Source organism: Chroicocephalus ridibundus, chromosome 10, assembly GCF_963924245.1.
Source record: "Chroicocephalus ridibundus chromosome 10, bChrRid1.1, whole genome shotgun sequence".
Lineage (NCBI taxonomy): Eukaryota > Metazoa > Chordata > Aves > Charadriiformes > Laridae > Chroicocephalus > Chroicocephalus ridibundus.
In genome coordinates, this window is record NC_086293.1 from 11,626,805 (window position 1) to 11,647,176 (window position 20,372).

The window sequence follows — 20,372 nt, forward strand, 5'->3', positions numbered from 1 at the left end:
TGTAAGGAATCAATACACAAAGTTATCAAATAAGCAAAGCTGTCTGCTAAAAGAGACCTTTCTGACAGATCCCACTGGAGGATATCCTGAGCATTGCAGCATTAAAAAATAAAAAATCACAAGCAGCCCTGGGCAAATCATGGGTTTTTCCCTGCTAATGTTGATTTAAAATATGTAAATGTATTCACAAGCTAGAAGGTGTGGATAATGACTGTTAAACATGCAGAACAGTGACCATTAAAAACAATAGCAGCAAATACACAAAAGAAAACCATTTTCAAATTTGGTTTTTCTGCGTTCACCATGGAAACCTCTCTCTAAGCATTATTATCAAGTTCAGCTGAAGAAACACAACGGGCAAAGTTTTACCCTCCTTTTTATTTGTGTAGTGGAAGGCAGAATTTTCCCTTACGTGTTTTGTCAAAACAGTTTGAAACAGGAGTGCTTGTCTAACCACAGAAATAAACCCACAAACTCCTCATAAATCAGAAATGCCCCGTTACAAAATCTCAGGTTCTGTTTTGGGGGGAAAGTGGTGAAAAAGGCTAATCTGAAGACGAAGTACAGCAAAAACGGATCAAGCCTGTGATTTGCCCAGCCCTCTCTGCACAATATTCCTCTCTCCTGGCAGGGCCTGCACAGAAAATACATCTGGAAGTGCCCAGGGTCCCTGACAAATTACTGACAGCTGATGGATGGAACAAATCCAATATCTGGAATACAACATGATAAGGTTCAGAAATGAAGGGGATGAGTGACAGTGGCTAAGGAGATGAACGGACAGGGGCACCTTCCCAGCAGAAGGCTGAATCTCCTTTTTCTTCATCAAGAGGATAATGAATGGGTTGACAACAGCGGGAATTTTCAGCTATAAATATTGGTCTTAAGAAAAAACTTTTCAGTGCTCTTACATTTGTTAGCAGAGTTGCTAACATGTGCGAGCTATTTAGGGCTTTATGAACCTTAACTGTGACCAACGATAACGGGTGTCTGTGCCAACAACATGCCATCACATTCGAGGGCTGGAAATGCCCTCTCAGATGAGAAGTCCAGCCCACTCGTACAACCGACACACCATCGCTTTACTCCCTTCCTAATGCCATCACAGTCACCTCAAAGGCCGTTTGATGATTTCCAAACACGTTCAGATTCAGAAAAGGCTAAGAAAGTCTTTAGACAAGTAATATGACCCAAAAAGTAAAAGGATTATAAAAAAAGAGAGAGGAAAAAAAAAAGGCATTTTGCATCAAAGCATATTTTCTGCTATGAACCACTTTGTCCAGTGCAGCTTGTATAATTTTTAATAATTTGGTATGTTTTATCATTAGTAAAAATAAACAGTCTTATAAATTAATTCTCAGGAGTGTCTCATTTCATTGACATTTTCCACTGGAGAAAGAAATTGCTCAAAGGAAAGTTTCCAAAAAGCAACGTTTCTCCGGACTACTACGCGCCTTTTTCTAACGCAGCCGCCTCCCCCTGAAGCCCAGCGTAACTTTGTTATTTCTGCCACACTTCTATTTTCAGCTAATATACTTAGCCATTTGCAACAGTGGAATATGAGGAGCCATCCAAAACGGACACACATTTCCTGCTTGTTTTTCAACAAACTAATTCTACTTTCTTCCATATCCTGCCTGTACAAATGACATCCTTCCGACAAACGCGTCTACAAGACCACAGTACCATTTAGCAATCAAAACATGGATGCTCATTACCTGCTTCTCCTTCTGCTATTTACTTTTTTGGCCTCCATTCGCCTTTTCTTCTCAACTTACACAGTATCTGGGTCAGTAACTTTCAATTCTTCTACTTTTGCATTGTCTCTTACACGCTGGCAGGTGTTATGGGAAATGCGTCTATTCTAGTTGTATTATTAATTTATGAACATTTACAAAAATTACACAGACATATACTCTGCAAAATCAGAATACCCTTGGGACAGTTGGCCAACTTTAGTTCACAAATGCTAATGTAACTTTCCTCCCCTCCTCTTTTCAGATTGCATGTTTAATTTAAGAGGGTTCTTGTTTTCCTACAAAAGAATCCAAAAAGCCTGAACAGAAAAAAATAAAAAATGGTGTTTGGTTGGAGAGAGGGAAAGAAGGATGAAGCTGAAGAAGTTATTTTTTCTGGTCCCAAGTTAATCCTGTGGGAAATCAGTGCAATTCAAAGGGCTTTTTTTTTTTTTTCCCCCAACTAAACATCTAAGTCAGCTCATGTTCATCTGAAACTCAGTTTACTTTAGAAAGGCTAAAGAAATAAAGCAGTCCATCAATTATTTAAAGTGTTTGGCCCTGATCCTGTACGGGCTTGGGTACACGCTTAATTTCATCACAGTCTTAAAGCCAGAGCCTTCCACAGCCAGAGGCTCGGTCAGTGAAGCGGCTGGGAAAGAAAATGCATGAATTGGCTTTTTGAGCGAAAAGAGTCGTTCTGGTCATAGACAAAGGATGCTCTGAGCAGAGAGTCAGGATGAACCTAGATCCAGTTGCTCAGGGCATGGTCCCTGCCACCCCATTGCCCCCCCATGCTCAACCACCTCCATCATCAACCATCTCACGGCGGGGTCCAGACATAGACTAACGAGTGACGAGGGAAGGGTGACAGTCCCCCCCCGACATCGTGGCCACAGGCCAGACCTGAGGGCAGCTGGACCTCAGCACCGGCTGGCATTCAGCCTGCATCACCCAGGGTCCTCTTCACCAGAGATGCTGAAATATGGGTGTAAAAATGCAGAAAACACAGGTATATAGTAAATATATACATAAAAATATACTACATTATATAAAAATAGAAGTATCGATAACACACACAATCTTTGTCCTTACAAGAAGGGGATTGCAATGGAAAAATGCATTCTTCTGTTCCACGGAATTTAATTAGTTACTAAATTTAGATACTGTCAGTATAGTTATGGAGGCTTCACTGCAGCTGGATTTAAATATTGCATGATATTTTATGTTTTACACAATACTAATGGATGACATTACGTTCATATAGACACTTTAAAGTATTTCTATGCTAATGCTTAGGTTTACTCGTAATGTTTTAGACAGATAAATCATATTTGATTACATTTTCAAAAATACACTTTCAGTCCCAGGTATTGGTAGTTTTAAAGCAAGGATTCAGAGAGACCCTGAATCCCATGCCGTTGGGAAGGACTGATCCCAAGCATAAACAGAGATGCAAAAATAATTAAATACATTTTAAGCATCAGACAGAGTTCTGATGCAATCCATGGGGTATATGAAAAGCAGTCTAGTGTTAAAATTCCTCCTCTGCCATAAACTCATTATTTTTAATAGGTCAGTACCCTAAAATTCAAAGAATTTGGGTAGAGCTTACTAGAAACAGAAGTGCCTAAATATGTCTGTATCTCTGACCACCTCAGCATGTGCGTCTCAGTTCTTCATCCCCAATAAAATTGCACACAACCAGCTCAGGAGAATTCTGCAAGGATAATTAAAGACCTGAAATGTTAAGTCCATTCAGAGACTGCAGTAATAAGGGTCGAATAAGTTCCCACGTTTGATTCAAACTGCTCCTACTTCAAACTGAAGAACTTCACACGGTATTTTCTCCTGGAGACGTTGGGTTTTGATATAGTCTGGCCGAAATTTTTGGAGTCTTATTCAAAAGTCACTGAGACAGACAGTAATTTCATAAATCCTTGAAGAGCATCCCCCCACCTTCTCTTTTTTTAATTATTTTTTTATTTTATTGAGCAGACTGACGCAGCCCGGAGTACTTTGCAAGCACGGGGCTGACATCCCAGGGCTGCCAGATGATCCAGAGCTAGAAGTGCCATTTCAAAACGTGACCCTGAAGTTTATTTTTGACAGATGGGATTTTCCAGGTGTAGAACTGTGTTATTGCCGTAATATCCGAACTCAATTTAAGTTTGATCTATAAGATTATTTTCATTTCAACCCCTTTGGACGCTTGCAACAACAATATTTCCCTTCTCCCTACACGAATCTAATTTGCTCTTGCACTGCAACTCTGCTTAGAAAGCTGTTTAGTGGCAATGTTTCAGAACTATGAATCAAATTTTCTTGAGTGAAATAAAATTAGCTATCTAGGAAAGGATAATCCACTTTTCTAGGGGCAGTGATTCCATATTTTAGGTAATGGTTCTAAAATACAATAATAATTGTAATAATAAAATGGTTCTGAGATACAGTACGTGCTGATAGCAGGCAGGCTGTCAGAGGTAGCCTTGCTGTCTCTGGATGCACTGGGAATGATTGGAAGCATTGGCTGCTACACCACATCTCCGAATTTCCTGACTTGTTAAAATAAAGGAAAAAGACGGCAGCATCACAGGTGAGTTTTTGATTTGGTCCTGGGGCTGGTCTGGGTTTGGAGACCACTCCAGTGCCAGGTTAAATGCTTTTAAAAGAGGATATGAAGGATCTTCCTCCTGGACCAAAACAGAAATACCTGCGCTAGATGTCTTCTTCAGGCTGGAGGGACGACCTCCTCCCTCTGCACCACCTCGGCAGCCAGGAGGAAGGTCCCTGGGGATGGAGGAACAGGACAGTCCAGCTAACCACTGTCAGTCCCTCCTCTTCTGAAGCAAGAGAGGCTGTTTGGTAGCAGAGCCACCACAAACGGGTTTTCTGGCAAGTCTTCCTTAGGTTGTGCTGGCAGTGAAGAAGCACCCATATCTCAGTCTTCTATGGGACATCGTTCTTACTGCGATATTGCATTGGCGACGACGCATGAGCCACCATGAGAATAGAGCCACCAAAGCAGTAACTGGCAGAAGAGTCTGAGTTGAGGAGAAGGGAAGAATCAAAGGGAAGATTTTTCCCCCGGCCTTTTGAAGTTTTCTTGCCATGTCCCATGCTCTTCGCCCTTTTCCGACCTCCTCTCTAACTCCCATGCCCTTCCTCTCCCAAAGCAAAGAGGTGACAAAGCCTACAGTTGTCCCGGTTTCTTTAAGCACCTTCCATCTCCTTCGGCCCCGCTCAGGAGGAGGCAGAGCCTCAGAGGCACGGCTGTGCAGGCAAGTGTATGCAGAGAAGCCATTCTACAGTAATTAAATAAAGAGCAATACAAACATTGCACTTCTGCCCATTTATGCTAGCTATTGCAGAGTGGGCTCCTCCATATAATCTTTGCAGAGGAGCTGCGATCTATCACTTAATCTACTGTAAGGACTCTATTCATACCACCCAAGGTTGGCCAACAGTGCGCTATTCAGCTCCGCTGCAAGCTCCCACTTACATGGGATTGAACAAACCAGAAGAAGGTATTACCGAGCTATTACTGGCATCTTTTGCCACATGCTGTCAAGTTTCTAACTTCAGTGGTCCAGAAGATTGAAGCAGAAAAGCAGATGAGACAGTACAATCATGCGGTACAGTTGGACTTTATACTTACACACTGGAAAAACATTGACTGACCTTGAAACTTGCTCTTCAAAGGAATCAAGATTGAAGCGAAACCAAAAAAACCCCAAACCCTATGCCCCTCACCAACAAACCAACCCACCCCAAACTGAAGGTAGCAGAGGAGCAGCAACCAAACCCACTTGATCCATGATGCACACATGACATGATCCAACATACTCAGAACACATTGGGAGACAACAATTTCAGGGCCTTAAATCAGAGAGTTTCAAACGTGTTATCTTCTAGAGTGCACTTTGCTTTTTGAAAAGACTGCATTAGTCAAGATGTTTTGTTTTTTCTGGAGAAGGGCATCTCCAGCTCATACGTAAACTTGTGGTGAGAACAAGTGACCTGGTTTCCGGTGTTTTTTCCCCCCACGGAGTAAATGTGGGTGTACTGAACTGCTCAGTAGGCTGCAAGGACTCTGGATAGATGACTAACCTCCCAAACAAGGCAGAGTCTTCCTCAACTTCAGAAGTACAAGTTCAGAGCTCACTAAACTCCCTGACGTGGCCAAAACCACACAGTGGCAGTATCTAGCAGCTACCCAATTCTGCACATTTTCTGAAGCCCTCTTGGTGCAACTCAGCTGCAGTTTCACCCTCCTCCATCCATTTGCTTTCTCAGGCATTGCTGCGTGTTTAACTTCTAAGCCCTTGGAGGTGATCGAGCCCTCAACCAAATGTGCAGTCAGCTCTCCACGATGAAGTGCTCAACAACTCCAGCCCACATCCAGGTTTCAGGAGCTGCCGATCATTGCGAACAGGCTGACCCCACCCTGCCTAAAAAACACACCACCAACTAAACCACTGGTGCAGAGCATCATCAGCCCGTATTTCTCAGCTATTCCCTGCCTTTCAGCACATCCAGTAATTTGGCATCTAGAAGAGGATAGGAGCCTTTTCAGGAATTGGGTTCATCTCCTGGTGAGGGTGGCAAAATTGGAAAAAAAGGGGTAGGAGCAAAATCAGGGCCAGGAAGAGATGGGGCTGCAGCCCTCCTATGGCCAGTAGTCTAAAACAAAACTATTGCTGAGGATCCTGGAGAGATTTCTGGTTTAAGACAGCCTGCATGGGATTATGAGCAGCCTATGGACAAAGCTCTCTGTCAGCCTAGACCAGACTGGGAGAACCCTTCATTTGAAGGTGATCAAATATCTCCTCGCAGTGCACATACCTTTCCAGCCGCAAAAAACTATCAGTGATGGTATGTGGCCTGCGAGTGTTACCGGACATACTGTGCTCATGGCCTTAAGTTCTCTGTTGCAGTGTGACATGATAAAATTTAGAGTAGATGAAACCTCCTCAATCAAATCCTTTTTTTTCCTATGAATACACACTAAAAATAAATTTCTGTTAAAACAATTGCATCATACTCCTGTAACAGCTAACAAGCTGGGGGATTTTTCCCCCCTTTCAAATCATTCAAGCAATCTGATCTAGTTGAAGATGTCCCTGCTCATTGCAGGGGAGGGTGGACTAGATGGCCTTTAAAGGTCCCTTCCAACCCAAACTATGATTCTATCATTCTATGATTCATAGTGAAGTAACTTCAGGAGTGAAAAATGCCAGTTGTCAGCAGAGTTACGCTTTTAATATCTGCTCCAGGGACGAAGGACATGCAAACTCCTAATCCTCACACTTGTTGCAGAAAGCCCTCGGCCGGTGAGCCCGCACCGTTCCCAGGTTCCATTCAGCTGAGCAAGCGAAGCCGGGAACCCATTAATTTGCTGCGTGAGTTATGGTTCCCTGCAGCACCTTTTGTTCACTGTCAAGGTTCTGCAACAATGACGAATGCAGCTACATTCAGCCCAAAACTCTAGAATTTGATATACTAAATCATTCTAGATATTAAATGTCTCAGCGATAAGCCTAGCAAATGAATTCCTCTGGAGCCTACACTTTTTGCCGTACACGAGGCAGGAGGGACTCCTGATATAGTTCTCTATTGTTTCATGGAAAATTATGCAGTTTGGTAGCATTGCTGCTCCCAGGAAACCAGAATCCCAGGAAAATTCACACAACTTCCAGTGGCTACTAAAAGAAGCTGCAAATCTGCCTGAATAACTGTGGCAGCAGAAGGCAGTCCGGGGCATTAGGAGCTCACCAGTTATTCCTATTTTAATAGCAGTAGCTGTACATGCATATAAAATTTCCACTTACCCTAGTAAATAAACAGAAAAGACTGCAGCAAAATAAACAGGGGAACACAGTCAGAATGCTTAAGCAGCAAGACACGGGCAGGTTTTCAGTCTTACTCGTATCAACCTCACTGTTAATCTTTTTTGTTTAAAACAATCTCCTTCCTTCAGCCACAGCATACCGAAGTCAAGAGAACTGAATACGTTTCTTCTCAACTCATTTGCGAAGAATACAGAACTTTTCAAAGGAATCCTAAAGCAAAACAGATTAAGGCGTGAAGAGGGCGGAACAATTGCTACTTCATTGTTAATTTCTCAAAATCACCATCAGATATATCATAGTGGTTAACACTGGAAAGATTTTTGCAAGCTTCATAAACAATAGAGGTATTACCCATTATCACACAAGTACAAATTAGTTTGACCTTTCCAGCTTTCTCATACTAGGCTTCCTTTTTTCCACTTGACTAGAGAAAATATTGAGTCAATCCATGTTCGGCGCTTTTCATTCTCAGATCTATCTGACCAGTGTTTTTTCCCCTACATCTGCAATTAGAAGAGACCCATCAAACACTGAATTCACCCAAGTAATGCTTTGGACTCAAACCAGCGCAAACGCCCTAGGAGAGACCCAGCCTTACGCTCAGCATTGCTCCATATCTGCTTCTCCCATCTCTGCCTCCCTGATAAAACAATGTGCGATATGTTCATTTAATATTCATGGTAGGAGGTGTTGGCAAGCAATATGAAAATATCGCCGTGGCAGCAGAGATCGGAGCGGAAAGGATGCTCAGTGCCTTCCATCTGCCCGTCCCGTCCCATCCCTCCTGCCCACAGACCTTCTCCCTGCCCGCCCGGAGATGCCTGCTCGATGCCCATGGAAAACAGAGCTGGCAAAGCAGCCAACAGATGTGCCACGTGGATTTCTGGACCAGACAAATGCTGAGCGATCCTTAACAGACACGTGTACATCCCCACAAAGCCTTCCTGCCAGTCATCAAGCAGGAGAACTGCACACAAATTATCCCTTGTCCCCATGCCCCTTTCAGGACGATTTCTCTGCACTCGCTGCTCGTGGGCACCGATTTCTGCAGAGTTTAAAATCATTCTTCATGAATAAACAGCGCTTTCTGTCAGCAAGTCTGACTGTGCTGGATCAGTCCTCTTGTACTCTTGATCATCTTGTGTTGATACCAAAGGAGCTGGGGAGGAGCAGAGAGAGGGCGATGCTGAGCAAGCCACAAAAAAGCCTTACCTGTCAGCCAAAACGTAAGGGGACCTGCTGCATCAGGCTGCACAAGGGAAGATGTGTAACGGCGGGTGTAAAAGCAGTGGGGAAAGACGGGGGGTAAACGGAGCAGCAGCGTGGCCTTGTGGGTCAAAAGAGAATCACGACACTGATGAAAGAAATGTGTCAAGGAGAAAAATCATGCATTTTTTAATGCATTCCTCAGAGTTTGGAATTTTGAGAAAATTATACCATAAAAATTGTGATTAGGTTTATAGGCATAAAATTCAATATTCACCTAAAATCCTGCAAACTGGTACCGGCTCTCTCCCGGTCTGGCACGGAGGGATGCGCTCCCAAAGCCATGGGGCTGCCCAATGCTCCAGAGCGGGAAGGACACGGGACGGGATGCGGGGAGGGATGCAGCACGGGATGCTCCGTCACAAGCTGGGGCTGAAGCTGCTCCGGCCGCAGCTGGAGCTGTGCGGGTGATGTGATGTGCAGGTGATGTGGGTCGAGTGCTGCCACCCTGTGGGACCGGTGTCACTCGTGCCCGCGCGTGTCACGCTGCTGAGCGCTCCGCTGTGCTCCCCGATGCTCAGCATCCTGTATTTGGGAAACCACGGGGGGGTTTGAAGCCCAAATAAGCTGTTTTCCAGAAAAGCGTAACACATGGAAATACGTTTAAATATTTATTCAAGAGTTGGAAATGTTTATAAATATGATTTGGAAGAAAAAGGTTACGGAATTTTGGCCAGAATAAGAACAAATATTATAATTCAAAATAATTTGCATGTCGAAGTTAACGATCTGATGTATTTACACAATTCATATTTACTCATGCATATCAGGGCCTGGATTGAAATCCTGTTTTGTACATTGCTAAGAGCTGATTTTGTCTGAAATTACTCTTCCGCTGTACTTCATATTTCATTCATTTCTACTTCCAGCTATACATGCACAACAGAGGGCATTATACAGCTCCCTAATTGAACAATACAGATCAATTAAATATGAAAAGTCATTCTTGGACTAAAACCCTCTTAGGCAAATGTTCTGCTCTTATGCTAAGTAACTCTTTTAAAAAAGCTAGGAGTTCAGTGCTGTTCAGGAGCTTTTTTTTTTTTTTTCCCCTCAAAAGACTGAGAGACAAAGACCAAGAAGATTCATCCATTTGTTCATGACAAGAAGATACAGAGCTTTTGCCTCCATTTCACAAGAGCGGGGTAGTAGTGATAAAAAAAGAGTAAAAGTCTTATTTAATGAAAGCTATTCAGTGCCCTGTGTGGGAGGTGAAGAACCCTCCTCTGCTCAGCGCTGAACATGCCTTTCAAACACCTCTCACGGGTCACACCATTAACACGAAGTACAGTGTTAGCAAATAATACCATGGAAAAAGAAAAATCACAGGAAGTTAATTTATGCACCAAATTTAGCCCACCAGCTACAGGTTCCTCACACGTATAAAATATGGGAGTCCCACTAAAGGTCCAAGGGGTGAAGATCCAGCGTTATCAACCCAGCAAACAGTTCTCACACTCGATGGTGTCAGAAACCACGGCTTCCGTGGGGGGTCTAAGATCCCCCTGACAGCAGCTCAGCACTGTGGCAGTCAGCAGGGATGTCTATTTTGCCGTTGACTCACCAATGCGTGTTCTTTGCTAATATATAACACCACCCTGTGAGAAAATTATTGACTTAAACCTAGTCCGCACCTACAGCTAACAGCAGAATCTGGCTCAGACATGAGCCCAATACTATCAGTCCAAGGAAGGGACACCTGCCTGACAGCAACCTGGGCAGCTTGTGGGCTTTCTCCAACCCCAAAGGTGAGCCATCAGTCACAGGTGGTGAGTGGGGTGTGACCACCTGAAGGCACAGGAGAACAGACCCTGGCTCAGTCAGAAGATGGGCACGAAGGAAGGAGGGACTAAACCCAGCAGAGGGCTTTGAGCAGAATTCAGGTTTTCTACAGATCGCTCATTAACAGAGCCCAGGAAGGGGGAGACCACACAAACCATGGCTATGGATCAAACCGGAGAAAGACCTCTGCTCAGGGTTTTATAGCAATAACTAATAAGATGCAAAAATGGGAGATCGGAGCCATCAACACACAGCCAGGGAGGGGGGAAAGCAGCCTGCACTGAATACCCCCAGCAATCCTGAGGACTTTCACAGATGGCGATCTGGGCGTTCACACTCCTATTACTGGAAGCATAGAGATGGAAATGCGTTTAATTGCTTGAGTATGATGTTGTTTTGTAAGTCTTCCCAAATAATACCCTGTTATCTGCATAAGAAGAGTTTAATAAACCATGCGCTTACAGTTAGGTTAAAAAAACCACTGGTAGGTCATTGCTATTCAGTACTATTCAGATTAAATTACCATTTGTAATATGGCTTTTTCCATTACAAACACCAAGTTTGCTAATTGTTCCCTTTCTTAGTCTTCGACTTGACTAAAATGACCTGCTAAACCTTATGTAGATTGGGTTTAAATACCACATCTCTTCAATGGCTAAACACTTATATAAATAAATCATAAAACACAGACTTTGTCTGAGGCCGACAAATATCTTATACTGATACAATTTGTAGAAGAGTAAATCAATCTGGAGTTAGAAGCAGCTCAGGACCAACTTGTCTCCTGAACAGTTTACCAAGTGCCAACAGCTGTTGGAAACTCTTCCAATAAAAACATCTTTGGTCCAAGATCTCACCCGTCTCTTACACAACCCTTGATGGCACCAAGTCTCAGCAGCTCTGGCCACGTCCCCTTGGCTGGGTGCAGAGTCCCCCCAGCAGACCTCAGAAGTACATTAGTTCAGGAGATCCCAGGAGATGCAAGTGGTGACCAGGTCAGAAATTAAACTACTCCCGAGAAAGACTGCAGGAGGTGCAGGGATGCCGATGGAGGACTCCTTTGGACTATGCTACTTGTCAACAAGGACTGCAAAGGAAGATGAGCCAGCATGGAAGGGAGTGCTGTTGTATTGCCTGCTTGGGTTAAAAAAATCAGGAGAAAGCCAAGCCTAACAGCTGGTCTTTCAACCACATCTTGCTCAGCAAACAAGAATGGTGAAAGCCCAGGTGAGATGGTTAATAATGACTGTGTCTACTGAGTCTTACTGAAACCTGGCTCAAAGCCTCTGGGAAAACGAAGAGGAGAAAAGGTGGTGAAGTACCGTCGTGGTACGTTTCTTTTAAACTTTCGTATAATGCATCTTAGGAGAGCTTGGTACTGGATATATCAAAACCTTCATTCATTAATAAAGATGTTTGGCTATATCTGAGACATCTCCAGCAAACCTTAAAGTAACAGAACATCAGCTGCTGATCAACTTGGACCTTATGGAAGGATTAATAGAAAAAACAAATGTTCATAGAGCCACATTTTTGAAACCTTGAGCTGTTTAACACAATTAAAAAAAAATAATCCCTGTAAAGGCAATTTTAAGTATGTAATGGTTGTAGATTACTTTCCTGAGTCCCCAAAACATGGAATAATGCAGTAGGTGTATCACTTACCTTACTGAAGTCCACATGCTGATACATCTACGCTGCAATTGGGTACCTCAGCAAAAATCCCAATTTATATTGAAGAGTCAAAACTTGCTCCTTATGCTCTAGCTGCCTAAATTTGAATCATGCATATGACAAAGTCACTAGATTAGTTGTTTTCAAAATACTTTGAACCTTTTGGTCCTGAGGTTTTGACTTTCTGTGATTTAACCCAGCAATTAAAAAAAACCTGCGCAAATCTTTCCTTTTCTTGGTGTCAGGCTGAAACAGATTTTTTTTATCCTGCAGATTAAGATAAAAAATGACTGCTTGTATCTAGGGAAAAAGCAAAGAATGAAGTTATTTCCCAAGTACAACACACACAGTACTGGAAACCACTTTTTAGTGTAGGAAATACTGTCGTCTTGGTTCATAATGAAATGTGAACCTTATTTATGCTAAGGCTGCAAGCAGATTTGACACAAGAGTTTTTGTTTTAATATCGCCTTTTTTTGCTGGATGATGGTAGGGGACAGAACAACTGCGTACTCGCATGAAACAGTAAATCAGTTGGATGTCATCATTATGTATTTGCTTTGCTAATAATAAAAAGAATGAATCACTACTGTCATGATATTCATATTTATATTTGAGTAACCACTGCAGCAGATAACAGTAAAGATGTGTGCAAGTTTAAATCTTGGCAGCACGCCTAGATTAGAGTTTCGGAGCTGACATTTGTGTATTTCGTGTGATTCATGTTACTTTTCTGTGTTTGTGATTACCTTCCCTGTCAGGGGGGGCAGGTTCTGCATTTGAAGCAAAAATTCCCAACTGTTGCACCAAACCCTCTTCAAACTGAGCCCCGTCCTCGGTGTGACAATGGGGCTGAACAACAGGGCACCAGCCAAATCCAAAGGAGTTCCTAAACAGCTTTTACGGAGACGTTATCGGGTCATTTTAGGCCACAGATGGGAGGTGTGGGAAGAAAACCCAGACTGGCTCTAATCTCACACGGCTAAAAATAGACCTGTGATGATTTATGAACTTTCAAACGCAGCAGAGTATTTTTAAGCAATAACATCTTCTCCCGCATCGCCCGCAGCCCGGGAGCTGCCTGCACGATGCCGGGGCTGTGCCCCCAATGGGGACGTGCCGCGGGCAGCCGATACCTCCATCACGCTTCACCCCAATAAAATTCAGGAAAACCACAAGAAAAGATAAAAAGGCAATGATCCAACTATCTTGTGGTTAATGTCCTTCCTTCAGCTCTGCCTTCTCTTTACCTCTGATTTTTATTTTTTATTTAATCATGCTAACTACACAGAAATGCCAGACAAAGCCAACTCTCCAAAGTAAGGGAAATAAGTTACGTGGCACCAGAATATCTACAAAATTATTATGAAGTTTTGATTCTGTGGTAGAAATTGTACAAGAGCTTAACTACCACACCTGTTTTCTCAGCTGTCCCTGATGGGGTAACACAGGAGTGTATTTTAAATGAAAGAAATGTTAACCCAAATAAACATAAAGACCTGGACATCAACAAGAAACACTTTCATGCATGAGGAGGAGCAAGTCTGGGAACCAAGGTGGGCTCTCTCACCAGTTGCTTGCTGTCTTGCAGGGCTGCTATTTTCCCCTCTAGAACAAACCCTCCTCAGCTGATGGTTTAAAAACCAGCACTTGGGAAACAAGCAATAGAAGGATTAACACTGGAAATACAACTAGGGCTGCCCCAGAAGAGGATGGCTGCAGTCTCAGAGACCACCCATCCAAGAGGGCTTGTGCCACACCACAGCCAAAGGTGTCCCCATGGCCCAGAGAAGAGGACATGCAGCCACTCGTCCCCTCCCACCACCCACAACACACCGAAGGCACACTTGTCCCTCATCGGACATCCATGGTTACCTCAGGCGAGGGGCTAAGGAGCTCCAGACATCACTGTTAAGGCATGTAAAGTTAGGGTTTGAAGGCAACGTCAGTTCATCGCGTTTACTATTTACATGCTAAGGGAGAAGCGAGGCTTCCTGCAAAGGTAACTTTTTCTTCTGCTGTCGTTCACATTCAAAACATCTATTTTGTCATCATGTTGAGCAGCACAAGCTAAAAATTCTGGGAGCGCTGGATGGGTTAGAAGAGAGCCCAGCTTCACAGCAGAAGATAAGGACAGGAAAATTTCCAAGTTGCCAGAGTTTTGCCAGGATTGTTCAACTCCAACTACCTGCAGGCACACCCTGCCTTACTCCAGCCCTCATCACCCAAGCTCTGCCTCCGGGCTGGCTAACGCATGGGGCAGGAGACCTCAGAATAAATACTATTTACAAATACACACAAAACAAAGCTTTTGGTGTGCCTTCCTGCAGGAGGGTTAGTTCACTTGACGGGATCTGATGAAACACCTCCCGAAATCTGGCAAAATCTTGTCAGATATATTTAGCTCTGCCCAGAGTTCAGCACAGGAGGGAGAGGTTGCTGCACGCCAGCAGAAGCCATTGTCTAAAGCAGGCTGCTTTGGGAAAATTAGCAGTGTGCACACCCCTAAATGAGGCTGTACAGCAAGTAAAAGAGGGATTAGCCATGTAAAGTAAGTCCTTTTGGTACGAGATTAAAGAGGGGAGGTGACTTTGAAGGATTATTCAAGAGCCATTTAAGCAGTTTTCAGGGACTTACAAATGCAGGGTAAAAATGCAAACTCCTCAGGTCCAGAAAAGAAGAAAATTAAGTGTCCTGACCAGAAAAGCTGCAGAAAAAGGCTTCTGGAGGGTCCACCAGGCTGGCCCCAAGCACAGGGCCCCATCACCCTGCCTCCCATACTCGGCACCGGCCATCGTGCCCCACCACAGCAGCCTGGGGAGCCCTGGCGTGCGGGAGCCCTGGCTGGAGCATCGCACGCACACCTGGCCTTCAGTTGGTGGCAGGGAGCAGGAGAAACGAGGGAAGGGGCTCCGACCACCGCGATGCCGCTGGGACGGGCCACGGCATCCCCAGCATCCCCGGCCCCACGGCGGGCGGCCGCGCTGGCAGGGACGCGGCAGGCGCCGTGTCAGGAAGGATCTTAGGAGCGGTGTGGCCATTTGAATAGGAGGCTTACACCAGCCTCCGCTCTCATCCAAGTGATTTATCTGCTGGGATGCAGGTCCTGAACTGAGCCATGTAAACAGGAGGATGTGCAAGCACAAACACAAAAACTGACTTCTCCCCGTAGCCAAATGTTCCCCTTCTTCCCTGCACCCTCAGGGTGCCTCATCAACGCGCTGGCTCTTAATCCCTTGCCCACATTAATCCAGCAGGAGAAAATGAATACGTTGCTGCAAGACATGAGACTGTTTTATTGGACCCTCCTTGCAAAAAAAAAACAAACCAAAAAACAAACCCGCTTTCGCTTAGTCTAAGAGGTGATGGATAATTACTATGTAAGATACAAACTATTTCCACTTGTTATGCAAGCAGCATCGTTTAATTTGTAGTTTAGAGAGCAAGTCGTTCCTGTCTGGGATAAATAAAACAACATGCTGCATTATGTTGCTCACGACACGGAAGCAACATCAGCCTGGGGAAAGCAAAAGAAGCTGAAACTCGAGCAAGGAAGAGCGGCTGGATGAAGCAAAAAGTTATGCATGCATTTCTGCCGGCTGGGGAAGGAGCAGCCCTCCGCCGGCAGGGACACGCACAGCCCCGGGCCCGGGGCACCGCACCGGTCCCCGCCCCGCCCCGGGCCAGCTCTGCCCGACCCCGACACGCCGCCCCGGGCCGGGGGGAGCACGGTCCGGCACGCCGCGGGGGAGCTGCGCTGCGCTCCGCATCCCGCGGGCATGGCGGGGACCCCCCGGCGGCAGCGGGCACCGCACCCCCGGGCTCCGCATCCCCCTGCGCGGGCAGCCGCCCGCCCGCGGGCACCCCGCGCTCCCCGGCACCCGCTGCGCGCCGCTCCGCTCCGTTCCGCTCCGCGCTCCTTCCCCCTCGCCGCAACCGCTTTCCTTATTTATTCCCATTTTTATTATTTTTTTTTTTCTTTTCAAACCTGTCTCCCTCCTCCTTCTCCTCCTCCTCCTCCCGGTGCAAGGCGCTTACCTGGGCGGGGCGGGGGGGCATGCTGGGCTCCGCGGGCGCTGCCTGCTCGCCCTGCGCGGCAGCCCCGAGGTGCGCGGCTCCCGCAGCAGCCCACGGCCGCAGCATTGAGCGGCGGCGGCCGGGGGAGCGCCGGGCGAGCGCCGCGCAAACCCCACCTCCCAAACCTGCGCCGTGTGCGCGGGGGGCGGGCGGAGGAGCCGCGGCAGCCCCGGCCGCCCTTAACCCTTCTCCCGCCCCGCAGCGCGGCCGCGGTGCCTGCGCGCAGCGGGAGCGACCGGCTTGTAGCGCAGCATATCTCCCCCCCGCCCCGGTACAACGCTCGCTGCCCTCCCAGGGGGTGTTCTACAGCAGCTCACCCCGAATTTTCCCCTACCCACTCCTTTTTCGCTCTCTTTTTGGCCAAGGTATGGCTCTCCCCGGCAGGCACAGGACCCTTTCGCACCCGCGGAGCAGCCCCCCCGCTGCAGGGGAGCCCGATTTCTTCCCGCTCCCCGCTTTTCTCCCATCCTGACCAGTCCCTGTCCCACTAACGAGGGACCCGAGAGTCCCAAATCACAGCTCGGGGCATTATTCCCCCCCCCGCTCCGGCATTAGTCTCAGATTTGCCATTAATTGTTCTCACTCTTTCAAAGCTGCCTCCCTCCTTCATCCGCCTGTTCTGCCAGCCTTTCACACAACTAGTCCACCCTCTCCTTTCTCGTCCAAAAAATTAGTATCTTGAGCAGGGAGAGGAGAGCAGCCGGAGGAGAGCGCACACAGGTACCAGCCCTGCTGGTGGCCAGCCCTCCCGGCCACCGCTCTGCCCAGCGGCTGTCCTACACTGGGACCCTTCTCGGGATCCCTCATGGAGATTCTCTTACTTGCTACCGCAATGCAAATTATGAGCCACGAACTGCTTTGAAAGTCAGAGTTCAGGCATAACAAGCAGAGTGATCTAAATGCACAAAGAAAAGGGGGAAAAAAATGTATTCTGAAGTGAAGGTGGGACCTACCTTTCCCCAGGTCCTGGAATCTTGTACCGGGAAGTGCTCTTAAATGGCTGTGCAAAAAATGCCTTTCAGTGCAAAGAGGGTATTCAGTCTTAACTGTGCCTCCCCTGGGTTTTGAGGGATTAAGTGAAACCCTTATTATGTTTAATTATCTCTAGAGTTGCTCTCTGTGCTTGCTGCCTTGCTTTATGGTTTAATAAACTGCACATCGATATAAACTGAATGACAATTAACATTAGTGCAGGTTGAATTCGCGTTTACTGCTGCTTACAGGTTCGCACTCGACGTGCCTTTGCGCGAATGTTTCATTGCCATCTATCAGCACCTCTTTATTAGCACAGCTCCAGGCTCCAAAAGGTGGTTGGGAAGCTCCTGGAGCAGCTCGGGAGGGCGGCTGTCCCGCTGGCACGTACGGACCCCAAGCTCAGTCCCATGTGGGGCTTGGCTGTGTGGGTCCAGGGGGTTTGGGCAGCACTACGTGCAGCAGCAAAGCAACGCACCGGGGCTTCTCCGTCAGTTGGAGATAGCTGAGCATCTTTAGTTGGCCCAGTCCTGAGCAGCCGCTAAGTACCGCTGCCCACAGTGCCTTAGGAATGTTCGGCTCCCGCATGATGGAGGATGGCCCAAAACATAGTCTGCTGCTCGTGGAGAGGGCAGGAGGAGCCAGTGCTGCCTCTCCCAAATCCTAGTGAAGGTTTAAGGTTGGACCCAACCACAAAACAGAATCTGGAGGAGGCAGGAGTGTTGTACTTGAGCCGTGTTTGAATGAATCCCCTCACGTTATGAAATGTTATATAAATGTTATGTGTTATTTGTGTAATCTCATTCTGATTTATGCGATAGTAGAGACTGCTCAGTAATCCAAAATAAATATATTTCAAGTTTAGCTCCAAGTGTTTTCAATTTGGGAGTGCCTGTGTCTCCAAGGTCACCTCATAAATCCTGGCACTGTGGCATGGCACTGCCAATCTCTGTGGGGTGTAATAACTCTTGAGGGAAATCAACACTCAAAATGCTTCCGAATTTTTCAAAAGGAACATGTGTAGAATACATCATCGTAACCCATCTTAGCATGCAACATCCTTACAAGCGCCAGAGGAAAACATCATCCACCCTCAATGGGGTGGCAACCCAAAGCAAGTAAGATCTTAAAGGTAAACCCATGGCAGTGGTGTGTGCAGACAGACGGCTTCCCTGAAAAGCCTTGTGGTTGTCCCACCTCCTCTGCATAGATTATAACTGAATGAACCAGGTCACCTGTTTTTCTTTTTTTCCAAATGAATCCACAAGTAAGGCCAAAGGTAGAAGAGTCAGAAATCAAAGACTTCAGTATAAAATCAGACATATTCTTTTTAGCAAATAGTCTAAAATGCTTCGTAAAACTGGCAAGAGAAACTGCCTTGCAGGTTTTTAAGATCACTTGTAGCGGTAAAGCTGACACTTTGAATAAAGCCTTACAGCGCGACCTTCAGAAGCACGCTGCTGCACAACCGCGTCTGCGATTGACAATTGGGATATTCATCCCAGAGCATCACTACAATATTTAGCACGGTAATATTCATCACGTAAAAGCAAACTATTTTTAATTCCCGTGAAGGCTGCCACACAAGCATGCAGACAAAGCCCAGCAGAAGACAAACCCGGCGCCATCCCTAATGAATTTGCAATGTCCTGCCCTGCGATTGCGTTACCGAGGGGTCTGAAGTCCCACGTGCTGCCCGAATAAGAAAAGCGATGCACAACCCTACAGCGCTTCCGCAACAATTTATAGGGACAAAGCAGACATAGGGCTGGGCTGTGATTTATGGACGCTGAACTCGCAGCCTGAACTTGGCAGAGGCTTCTTTGTTTAGGCTGCAGTTTGCGTAAATCTTAGACAGGGTTTGGGTATTGTTTTACTGATACGATAGGAGTTCGTTAAGCAACTGGGCTTTAAATGGCTGCTACAAAACATCTCCAAGGTTTACACTGTAGTTTTGTCTGACCTTTAATTAAAATACCAAGACCGCCTTTACAGGCCGATGGCTATTCGCATAGACCTTGGAGGGGCTGTGTAAGTCTGGGGCTGCTTCTACCTCAGCGGTACAGGCAGCAAAACAGGAGTTCTGTTGAGTTTTGCCTTTCTTTTTAACCATCACGAGCCTTACATCACATGAGTTGCATTTTGGGACCATGCATCAAATGCATCACTTTTTAAGGAGATAAAGTGAGAAAAGAATAATCAACAACCGGTTGAGAATTGTCTGTGAGGGGTTGTCTAAATATTCCCATATTCCCAAGTCCACACGTAAGTGACAACACAGATGGTGATATGTAGGAGAATAAAGCTTTTAGGCAAAGTTGAAGTGATGTTAGTGCTGTGGAAGGGTGGTGGATGGATGGCCTTGGATGCTGACGTCCTATTAAGGAGCAAAGAAGAAACTGAAACAAGACTTGGGTGTTTTGCCAGCATAACCCAGTGCTTGTCTCAGAAACCATTGCTTGGAGCTGCAAGGCTGGGTTTGCTCCAAACTGAGTCAATCTTTGGCCGCTCGGGTGAGGTCCCTGCCAAAGATGCCAGCTAGTCCAAATTTCAGGGAAGCATTTTGAAAATGTGGGTATTTATCACTGACAAAATGGTTGGGAAACAAAGATCTAAACCTACAAACTTCGTGTCGTCAGGTAGCCTTCAGATGTTACCTTCAACATCTTCCCTGTCCCTGCACCTTTCAAGGCACGGATTTCTGAAGTAGTCATAATTGCTTTAGCTTAATTCCAAATTCTTTAGGTCCATAAAGCCTCTGGAAGACAACAGCAGTTCTGCCTGAATCCAGGTGAACAGGAAAGAAATTAGAAACTAGAAATTATAGCTGGGAAAGAAAGTCTTTTGCAGTTTGAAAAGCTCAGCTTAAGGAGCATCTGAGTTCAGAGTCTCTGTGTGGTATTCATTAGACTTTCTGTACCCAAACTCTCCCTGAACCTTTGTAAAAATCCCTTCGGGCTCACACTTCCTAATCACATTTGATAATAAGGCACATTTTTAATGACCAAATCAT

General features: G+C 45.8%; 1 protein-coding gene across 4 annotated transcripts in view; it reads right to left on the reverse strand.

Annotated features, from left to right (window-relative positions):
• Positions 1-16,986, reverse strand: part of CNTN4 (contactin 4) — a 345,846-nt gene extending 328,860 nt beyond the window's left edge. Inside the window, exon 1 of one of the 4 annotated variants that reach the window (XM_063347948.1) lies at positions 16,349-16,562. The gene's annotated coding sequence lies outside the window, so the exon portion shown is untranslated. Of the gene's footprint in view, positions 1-16,348; positions 16,563-16,970 lie in introns of those variants that run through there. The other 3 variants (XM_063347947.1, XM_063347946.1, XM_063347949.1) reach the window with 3 other exon arrangements.
• Between the last annotated feature and the right edge of the window lie 3,386 nt (positions 16,987-20,372).